The sequence below is a fragment of the Rutidosis leptorrhynchoides genome, chromosome 7, assembly GCF_046630445.1.
Source record: "Rutidosis leptorrhynchoides isolate AG116_Rl617_1_P2 chromosome 7, CSIRO_AGI_Rlap_v1, whole genome shotgun sequence".
Lineage (NCBI taxonomy): Eukaryota > Viridiplantae > Streptophyta > Magnoliopsida > Asterales > Asteraceae > Rutidosis > Rutidosis leptorrhynchoides.
In genome coordinates, this window is record NC_092339.1 from 215,013,324 (window position 1) to 215,025,670 (window position 12,347).

Genomic DNA, 12,347 nt, shown 5'->3' on the forward strand with positions numbered 1-12,347 from the left:
TAAATATCATTTTCGTAATTATTAGTTTTACTATTATTATTATTAACATATGTATCAATTTTATCAACATCGTTATTTATATTAGTATTATCAATATTAAGAAAGTTATTATTATGAGTAAATCATTATTATCAAAACTATCATTTTCGTTACAAATAAATATTTTGTACCTAAAATATACTTAATACATATATTATAATCATATTAATAATTTATATATCACTTACCAATTATAATAACATTATTTATATAAATAATTATATATAACGAATTAAGAATATTTTCATATAATACTAACCATATATATATATGTATGAATATATATATATAGATATATTAATATAACGATATATATAAATATTAAACATTTAAAATATATATACAAACTAAATAAGTATAATATATAATTCAAGTTATAATATATAAACTTGTTCGAATACGATTACACATTTTAATATATATACAAATGATATAGGTTCGTGAATCCGAGGCCAACTCTGCATTGTCCAGTTTGTATAATGTTGTCATATGTATTTTTACTACAAAATACACTAGGTGAGTTTCATTAATCCCTTTTTAAATGCTTTTGCAATATATATTTTTGGGACTGAGAATGCATGCGCTGTTTTTTATAAATGTTTTACGAAATGGACACAAGTGATTGAAACTACATTATATGGTTGAATGATCGAAATCGAAAATTCCCCTTTTTATATAGTCTGGTAATCTAAGAATTAGGGAACAGAAACCCTAATTGACGCGAACTCTAAAGATAGATCTATCGGGCCCAACAAGCCCCATCCAAAGTACCTGATGCTTTAGTACTTCGAAATTTATATCATGTCCGAAGGAGGATCCCGGAATGGTGGGGATATTCTTATATGCATCTTGTGAATGTCGGTTACCAGGTGTTCAATCCATACGAATGATATTTTGTCTCTATGCATGGGACGTATGTTTATGAGAAATGAAAATATGAAATCTTGTGGTCTATTAAAATTATGAAATGATTATTTATGTTAAACTAATGAACTCACCAACCTTTTGGTTGACACTTGAAAGCATGTTTATTCTCAGGTACGAAAGAAATCTTTCGCTGTGCATTTGCTCATTTTTAAAGATATTACTTGAAGTCATTCATGGCATATTTCAAAAGACGTTGCATTCGAGTCGTTGCGTTCATCAAGATTATTATTAAGTCGATTATAGTTAGATATATTATGAAATGATATGCATGCCGTCAAATTTCGATGTAATGAAAGATTGTCTTTTCAAAAACGAATGCAATGTTTGTAAAATGTATCATATAGAGGTCAAGTACCTCGCAATGTAATCAACTGATGTGAATCGTTTATAATCGATATGGACTTCGTCCGGATGGATTAGGACGGGTCTTCACACCGGATGCTTTAGTACTTCGAAATTTATATTATATCCGAAGGGTGTCCCGGAATGATGGGGATATTCTTATATATGCATTTTGTTAATGTCGGTTACCAGGTGTTCACCATATGAATGATTTTTATCTCTATGTATGGGATGTGTATTGAAATATGAAATCATGTGGTCTATTATTATGATTTGATAATATATAGGTTAAACCTATAACTCACCAACATTTTTGTTGACGTTTAAAGCATGTTTATTCTCAGGTGAATATTAAGAGCTTTCGCTGTTGCATACTAAAATAAGAACAAGATTTGGAGTCCATGTTTTTATGATATTATGTAAAAACTGCATTCAAGAAACATATGTCGATGTAATATATTTCTATTGTAAACCATTATGTAATGGTCGTGTGTAAACAGTATATTTTAGATTATCATTATTTAATAATCTACGTAAAGCTTTTTAAACCTTTATTGATGAAATAAAGGTTATGTTTTGTTTTAAAATGAATGTAGTCTTTGAAAAACGTCTCATATAGAGGTCAAAACCTCGCAACGAAATCAATTAATATGGAACGTTTTTAATCAATAAGAACGGGACATTTCAGTTGGTATCCGAGCGTTGGTCTTAGAGAACCAGAAATTTGCATTAGTGTGTCTTATTGAGTTTGTTAGGATGCATTAGTGAGTCTGGACTTCGACCGTGTTTTCTTTAAAAATGATTGCTTAACATTTTTGTTGGAAACTATATATTATTAACATGTATATATTATGTGATATATTAATCTCTTAACATGTTTGATATTGTGTGATAGATGTCTACCTCTAGCACAAATCCCATTGACTCACCTAATAATAACGATGAGTCGAATATATATTGGACTGATTCACAAGTTCCCGAAGAAGAACCGGAAGAAGAATCAGAACCGGAAGAGGAGGAACCGGAGGAGGAAATAGAACCGGTGGGGGAAATAATAAAACGGTTAAGTAAAAGAAAATCCTCAACCAACCGACCAAGGTTAATTATGGTCAATGGTGTTTCCGCCAAGGAAGAAAAATATTGGGAGGATTACCAATTTTCCGATGAATCGGATTCCGACGAGAATTCCGATGATGTTATAGAAATTACCCCAACTGAATTTATAAAGGCAAAAGATAATTTTAAGGGAAAGGGCATAAAAATAGAGAAATCTAATTCCAACCCCGATGAACTTTATATGTATCGTCAACCCCCGAAGCCCTTAAGTTGTAACAATGACCCGGGAACCTCTAAACCACCAGGTTTTTCTAAACCGTTGTGGAAAACGACAGCTCGTATTAGGGGAACATCATATATACCTAGAAACTTGGCAAAACGAACCAAAACCGAAGAAGAAGAAACGAGCAAGTCGGAATAAGATAGTTGTATTCGTGTGGTGTAATATATGTAATATAATGTGTTTATGCTTTATGATATATGTAAAAATTGCTTGTATTAATAAGTATTTTTTTTTATGAATCTAACTCTTGTCTATTTTACAGTATAAAAACACAAAATGGATAGACAACCCAATATTTTAAGAGACCTACCCGGAGACATGATTGATGAAATCTTGTCTAGAGTCGGTCAGAATTCTTCGGCACAACTATTTACGGCGAAATCAGTTTGTAAGACATTCGAAGAACGTTCCAAGAATGTCTTGGTTTATAAGAGACTTTCGTTTGAAAGATGGGGGATATCACATTGGGAAACCCATAAATTACGATGTGTTTACTTTGATGCATATATTGCGGGGAACCCAAATGCTATTTTACGCAATGGGTTAAGAAATTATTTTGACTCAATATATCCGAATATAGGACTTCGTGATTTAGAAAAAGCGGCTAACATGCAACATAAAGAAGCATGTTATGCTTACGGCTTAGTAATGTTCGCTTCTCACCAAAGTGAGAACAAGAACATCGGGCTACAACTATTAAATAAAACGTTCCCACAAGTGACGGAGTCGGTAATTGGAGTAAGAAATGAGGTTTTTAGATTGTTAAGGGACTGTTGGATATTACGTAACCCTCGTCCATTTGACGACGTTACAACACTATGTCTTATCAACGGCCATAACGGTTATGTTCCACAAGACCAAGGATGGGAAGTAGTCCTAGTAAAACCAGAATGCATGACTTGTTTCTGGACGTATGAATTACGTGTCTTTATTGCCTTTGCTGAATGACTTGTGTACTAGCTAGAATTATCTTCACAACTATCTTGTATCAAAGTTATTGTGTGCTATATTTCATGCTTTATGTAAAATAAGCGGTATTGTAAGTTTGTAAAATATTGTATAAAAGTTTGAACGCGAAATATTATTATAATCCGTTTTTCATATAGAATTGTAGTAGTTGAATTGTATATTAGCTACTAAGTATGAACTTAACGGGTAGGTACTACCCGAATTTAAACTTATAAAACGCTAATATGAAGAAAAAGCTTTTATAAATGAGTTCATATTATGCTACGAAATACTATTAACTACTCTTAATATTCCGTATGATTAACTTGTTCCATTTGACTATTTTGAAGGAAATGGCACCGACTACTCGACACACCATGAATATGAATGAAGAGGAATTCCGTACTTTTCTAGCTTCAAACATAGCCGCAGTACAGGCTGCGCTACATACCAATAATAACCTTGGATCTAGCAGTACATGATATCGTGTAGGATGCACCTACAAAGAATTCACTGCCTGCAAACCTTTAGAATTTGATGGAACCGAAGGACCGATCGGATTGAAACGGTGGACCGAGAAGGTCGAATTGGTGTTTGCCATAAGTAAGTGTACTGAAGAGGACAAAGTGAAGTACGCTACGCATATCTTCACAGGTTCTGCATTAACATGGTGGAATACCTATCTAGAGCAAGTGGGACAAGATGATGCGTACGCACTACCGTGGTCAACATTCAAGCACTTGATGAACGAGAAGTACCGTCCCAGAACCAAGGTCAATAAGCTCAAGACAGAAATTAGAGGGTTACGAACCCAAGGATTTGATATTACCACGTACGAAAGACGATTCACAGAATTATGCCTATTGTGTCCGGGAGCATTCGAAGATGAGGAACAGAAGATCGACGCGTTTGTGAAAGGATTACCGGAAAGAATCCAAGAAGATATAAGTTCACACGAGCCCGCCTCCATACAACAGGCATGTAGAATGGCTCACAAACTAGTGAACCAGATTGAGGAAAGAATTAAAGAACAGACGGCTGAAGAGGCCAATGTGAAGCAAGTCAAAAGAAAGTGGGAGGAAAACGGTGATAAGAATCACCAATACAACAACAACATCAATTACAATAATAATCGCAACAATTATCCCAACAATCGCAACATCAATCGCAACTACAACAAACGGCCCAACAACAACAACAACAACAACAACAACAACAACAACAACAACAACAACAACAACAACAACAACAGCAACTACAACAATCATCCCAACAACAATAACAACCGCAACAACAACAACTATCAGAAGCAGCTATGCCAAAGGTGTGAAAAGTATCACTCGGGGTTCTGCACCAAATTTTGCAACAAGTGTAAAAGAAATGGTCATAGCGCGGCGAAGTGTGAGGTCTACGGACCAGGGGTTAATAGAACGAAAGGAACAAATAGTGTAGGAACGAGTAATGGTGGAGCAAGTAGTGTCGGAGCAAGTTATAGCAATGTAGTTTGTTATAAATGTGGAAAACCGGGCCACATTATTAGAAATTGCCCGAACCAGGAGAACACGAATGAACAAGGCCGCGGAAGAGTTTTCAATATTAATGCGGCAGAGGCACAAGAAGACACGGAACTTGTTACGGGTACGTTTCTTATTGACAATAAATCTGCTTACGTTTTATTTGATTCGGGTGCGGATAGAAGCTATATGAGTAGAGATTTTTGTGCTAAATTAAGTTGTCCATTGACGCCGTTGGATAGTAAATTTTTACTCGAATTAGCAAACGGTAAATTAATTTCAGCAGATAATATATGCCGGAATCGAGAAATTAAACTACGTAGCGAAATATTTAAGATTGATTTGATACCAGTAGAGTTAGGGAGTTTTGATGTAATAGTTGGCATGGACTGGCTGAAGAAGGTGAAAGCAGAGATCGTATGTTATAAAAATGCAATTTGCATTGTACGAGAAGAAGGAGAACCCTTAATGGTGTACGGAGAAAAGGGCAACATTAAGCTACATCTTATTAGTAATTTGAAGGCACAAAAACTAATAAGAAAAGGTTGCTATGCTGTTCTAGCACACGCCGAGAAAGTACAAACTGAAGAAAAGAGCATCAATGATGTTCCCATCGCAAAAGAATTTCCCGATGTATTTCCAAAAGAATTACCGGGACTACCTCCACATCGATCTGTTGAATTTCAAATAGATCTTGTACCAGGAGCTGCACCAATAGCTCGTGCTCCTTATAGACTCGCACCCAGCGAGATGAAAGAACTTCAAAGCCAACTGCAAGAACTATTAGAACGTGGTTTCATTCGACCAAGCACATTGATCATATACATAGCATTGTATATGTATATTTTATTTTCTAAAAAGCTAAGGACAGAACTACGCGGATTATAAGGCACAGTTATGCAATATTCGCTGAAAATAAATACTGCGGTTATGTATTCGCTGAAATGCCAAACTGCGGTTTGATCCGCTGACTTTCCGCGGAGAGCCGAGCATCTCGCAGATCGCGAATATCACGGATACTATAAATAGGGAGCTTGGCCTCTCATTTATAGGTTGTTGATTCTCTGCCATTTGCCTAAGCCTTTGTAGATTTCACTTGTGACTTTGCCCAAGGACTTCTTACATTGAGTTAAGGTGAATCATGCTAATCGATAACGAAGACCGGGTCGGGGTGATTGATCACTTGATAGTTAAAGTGAAAAACGATCATCGGGGCCCAAAATAATCATCGAACATCCCATCCTCCATTATAATCTTATTGCACTCACTCCGTAATTAAGCAACATCATTAATTAAGGATTGATCAATTGGCGCCATCCGTGGGACACGTTTTAAAATTAAACTGAAATTTTTTTGTTTTACGCCGATTAAACAATTAATTCAACGGTTTAAATTCAAATCGTGTTTTTGTTGTGATGATTTGCATGTGTTTTTTCCAATACGCAAATTGTTAATCTGCTTAACAATCATGACGTCGAATGCAAAACAAACTGGCGTCTCTGCGAATGCTGATGCTGAAAGGACCCGTTCATATACATTATAAACGATTCACAATAGTTGATTACATTAGAGGTATTTGACCTCTATATGATACATTTTACAAACATTGCATTTGTTTTTAAAAGACAAACTTTCTTTACATCGAAAATTGACAGACATGTATACCATTTCATAATATCCACTATTCAACTATAAATTGACTTAATAATAATAATCTTTAATGAACTCAATGACTTGAATGCAACGTTCTTCGAAATATGCCATGAAAGACTCCAATTAATATCTTTAAAATGATCAAATGCACAGCGGAAGATTTCTTTAATACCTGAGAATAAACATGCTATAAAGTGTCAACCAAAAGGTTGGTGAGTTCATTAGTTTATCATAATCATTCATTTTCATCATTTTAATAGACCACAAGAATTTCATTTCCAGTTCTCATAAATATACGTCCCATGCATAGAGACAAAAATCATTCATATGGATTGAACACCTGGTAACCGACATTCACAATATGCATATAAGAATATCCCCATCATTCCGGGATCCTCCTTCGGACAAGATATACATTTCGAAGTACTAAAGCATCCGGTACTTTGGATGGGGCTTGTTGGGCCCAATAGATCTATCTTTAGAATTCGCGTCAATTAGGGTGTCTGTTCCCTAATTCTTAGATTACCAGACTTAATAAAAAGGGGCATATTCGATTTCGATAATTCAACCATATAATGTAGTTTCGATTACTTGTGTCTATTTCGTAAAACATTTATAAAAATTGCGCATGTATTCTCAGCCCAAAAATATAAAGGGTAAAAAGGCAAGTGAAACTTACCATACTGTATTTCGTGGTGAAAATACATATAACGTCATTGAACTAGTGCAAGGTTGGCCTCGGATTCACGAACCTAAATTAATTATATATAATTATATGTTGGTCAATATTTGTCTAACAATTAGGTCAGGTCATAGTGTACCACAATCCTAATGCTCGAGACTAATATGCAAAAGTCAACAAAAGTCAATTTGACTCAAAATGATTTCCAAATTTTATACATGATTATAATATATTTTAAATATCGTCGTTTTATATTTTTAAATATTTTTAAAAGATTTATTAGAGTAAATAATATAATTCATTTACTAATAAATAAAATTTTATATTAAAATTTATATAATAAAATATACTTTTATATATATTAAGTAATAAAATTTATAGGGTTCATTTAATATCATAAAGATAATATGATAGGTATTATTAAAGTAATTTATTACACGTAGTAAAATATGTTTGTATTACATATTTATTTGATAAAATAATATCTATAATGTTAGTAAGTAAAAGTTGTATTATTTTGTAATAATACTTATTATTATAAAAATATCAATATTTATAATTACTAAGGTGATATTATGATAAAACGATAATTCTAATTATGATAACTTTAATATTTACGATAATTTTTAATATTATCTTTAAAATAATAATTCTATTTAAAATGATAATAAAAATGATATTTTATAGTAACAATGACATTTTTATTAAAATAATAATTTTTGTTAAAATGATAATTTTTGTTAAAATGATAATTTTGATACTAACGATACTTTTAATAATAATAGTAATGATAAAAATAATAAGAACGATAATTTTATCTAAATCAATATCTTATAATATTTTAATTTCATCATGATACTCTTACTCATTATTTCCTAATCGTTTCGTTTACTAGCTTTTAATCGTCTTTTATATCGTGCTCATAATAATGATAATAATAGTAATCAAAATAATTAGGTGTTACTAATATTAGTTTTAATTACAATAATACTAATAATGATAATTACTATGACATTATTAACGATAATGATAATATAATAATAATAATAATAACAATAACCATTTTTAAATAATGATATATATATTAATAATGATAATAATAATAATGATAATAATAATAATAATAATAATAATAATAATAATAATAATAATAATAATTAGATAATAATAATAATAATAATACTAATTATAACTTTAATGATAATAACGATAGTAATAATAATAAAAAAAAAAATTTTTTTATGATAAATCCTTTTATTTATAAAGATAATAATAATAATAATAATAATAAGATAAAACTAGAACGACGATAATAACGACGATAATAATAATCATTTTTAATAATAATACAAAAATTCGATGGACTATAACTTCAAATCCGTTCATCGAAATCATTCGATATCTAAATAAAAAGTTCTTAATTTTTCGCTAGCTTTCCAACGACATGCATATCTTATACCTTATCTCAGTCGCATATATAACTAATTCAGGATTCAACATAATCTAACTAAAGGCAATATCAAAAGTACAAACATGCATAATCCTATATACTCGAGCACTAGTCAGGGATACACTATTAGTATGTAAAAGTTAAATTATGAGTACTCAGGTATCAATATTGAGATTCAATATTGCAGGAAAGGTACGTAGACGCAACAGAGATGACAAACACTATATTGACCTCATGAGCATACCCATGAACCATACCCAATCACCTCCATAGCTATAACCCATAATTTCCTTAATCCAATCCCACTCGAAAAACAATTTCGAAATCACCTGGACCGCACTCCGACGTAATATTTTATGTATACTAATAATATCTTGAAATAATACGGAGTAAATATATATATGTAAATCGATTGAGAGAGTTTAGAGAAAAATATTTTCAAGTTTCTATGAAATAATGAAGCCTATTGAATTCTATTTATAATAGATTTTTGAATTATTAAAGTGAATTATTAAAGTATGAATTATTAAAGTGAATTATTAAAGTATGAATTATTAAAGTGAATTACTAAAGTATGAATTATTAAAGTGAATTATTAAAGTATGAATTATTAAAGTCAAAGTAAAGTAAAAAATAAAGTAAAGGTAAAGTTTAAGTATAGTAAAAGTATAAAACTATGTACGTATAATACGCGTATAAATATATATAATATTAATTTAAATCGTTATATATATTTAATAAAATAAAATATAAATATCGTTATCTTTATCATACTGGTTAAGTAATGAGTTGTCAAAAGTGGTTCTAGATATTTATAAAAGTTATATACGTTTTAATAATAAAGTTCTTTTTAAACTGAAAACGTTTTTGTACATTTGAAACTAAATCAAATAAATATAATAATTTTGTAACGTCCTCCCAATAGGGTCTGGAAGAAACGTTACTAATATCAAATAAACCAACATATTATAATACGAGAACAATACTAAATGAGAAAATTTAACTTTATTGAGTACGCAGCGGAAAATGAAATGTCGTTACAATAATGGAAATAACGATAAAGTAATTGTTCATATGCAGAAGTAATAAATGCGATATCTCTTGATCCTAAGTCCAAGTAGCATCACATAAGTAGTAGATAAGAAAGCTTGAATCAAACAGCACCTGAGACAAAACATGCTAAAGTGTCAACCAAAAAGGTTGAGTGAAGTTCATAGGTTTAACAAAAGTAGTTATCGTTGTTTTTAGACCACAAGATTTAGTTGTAAAGTTGATCTCCCGCAGGATCAAAAAGTAGATCTCGCAGATCCAAAAGAAGTACTGATTCGTGATATTTTAGACTAAACGTTTGTTTTGTTGCCCCGATGATAAGTTGGCAGTACCTTATCACCATGTTTAAATCATTATTAAGTAATACAAAGACATCACGGTCAAATGTATCGGGGACGTTACTCCCGATAGGCCTACCCCCAATAACTAAGCATGCCGCAGCACCTAAAAATATCACTGTAGGGACTTAGTCGGACATAGCCGGGTATAGCATAGTTTTAGTTGGTACTTGTGTCTAAATTGTAAATAGTAAAAGCAGCATGTGTCTCACCCCAAAAGTGGGGCTATAAAAATCACCTTAGTAAGTAGAGAGAGAGTTATTCTTCGGAATAAAGAGTTGAACGAGTGAGCAGGAAAGTCAACCTATTGACATTTAAGAGTAGTTAAGTGTTTTGCCCATGTTTAAGTCTAAGTATGTGTTTAAGTATAGTTTGTTTTACTAAGTTTCTATTCCTAGTAAGTTACTATTTTTATAAAGTTTCCATTTTTAGAAAGTTTCTTATTTTACTAAGTTTCTATGACTAGAGAGTTTCTACTTTTATGAGTGTTTTTCATTTTAGGATACTTGCCGTATTAGATAAGCTTCCAATCACCCCTTTCCCTTCGAATGGCTAATTTAGATCTAGGGGCTTGAGCCATAGGACCCTTTAAATCGGAAATCCAAACCCTCTGCCTAGAATCTCGTAGAAACCATTCGTCAAGAAAGTTCGAAGATCTATACATCTCTAATACATATCCCAAAATGTTTTTGTGCTACAATATAAGTAGTAGGTTATAGGTGCTAGTAATAGTAATAGTGTATACATGTTAAGTACTAGTATAAGTAGTATTAGGGTTTAAGGTTTTAATATGTATATGTATATATAATTCGTATATATACATAAAAATATTTTTTTTTTTTTACATGTATATATGAATATATAAATCTAGGAGTGTTTATGTATATACTTATGAATAACAAGTTTATAATATGAATATGAATTAACAAAGATTAAAGTTTATGTAAATAGTTTAGGGTTTATGTTATACCTTTGAAGATTCAAGATAATTAACAAAGAAAAGATGAACACGATGAAGATGGAAGATCAAAGCCTTGAAAATCTTGAAGAACTCCTTGAAGATTCTTGAAGAACACGAAGAACAAGCTTGAAGATCCGAATACCACAAGAGAGGGAGAGGGAGAGGGAGAGATTGTTTTTGAGAGAGAATTTTGGTGTGATTTGTGAATGAGAAACTAGGTGTTTATATAGTGCAAGTATTAGAGTGTTAGTCAACATAAGGATGTTCTAATTAATGATTTTATTTTGTTTTATAATTTTTAGTCAACAATAGGTGGTACTAGTTTATAATTAGTCAACATAAGGATGTACTAGTTTACACTTTATTTTTAGTCAACATAAGGATGTAAGATTTTTTTAGTCTCATTATTATTACTATTATTATTATTATTATTATTTTTATATTTACTACATGATAAGTATTATTTTCTTTTTACTAATTCATGACTTGTATATATTTAGTTCCCAATTGTTTTATTATTTATATAAATGTCACTTTTTATTTATTACTTATAGGTTATTAGTTATAATATTACATAAATGCATAAATTTTAATTAGCAGTGAGTGTCGACTAACAGTTTATTATTTTCATCTTTTATTAACTTATCAATTTTTGTACAAAGTTAATTAATATGTTTTCTAACTCTTAACACTTAACAATTGTTGATTAAAGTTTAATCATTAATTTTTAATTATATTGTTTGGGCTTTTAATATTGGAAAAATATAGAATGGAAAAATGAGGGTCGTTATAGTTCCTCCCCGTTATTGAAAACTTCGTCCCGAAGTTTTTAGGTAGTTACCTCGTTTGCATCAGCAGTTGAGAAGAGATGGGGATATTTCCGTTTCATATGGTCTTTGCGTTCCCAGGTATATTCGGGGCCTCTACGCGAATTCCAACGGACTTTAACGATAGGTATATTGCTTTTACGCGTTTGTTTGACCTCTCCTTCCATGATTTCTATAGGTTATTCAACGAAGTGCATTTTATTATTAATGCGAAGATCATTCAAAATGATGATGTTATACAAGTCATTTCAGTAAATTGGATACATGAAATGTGTTA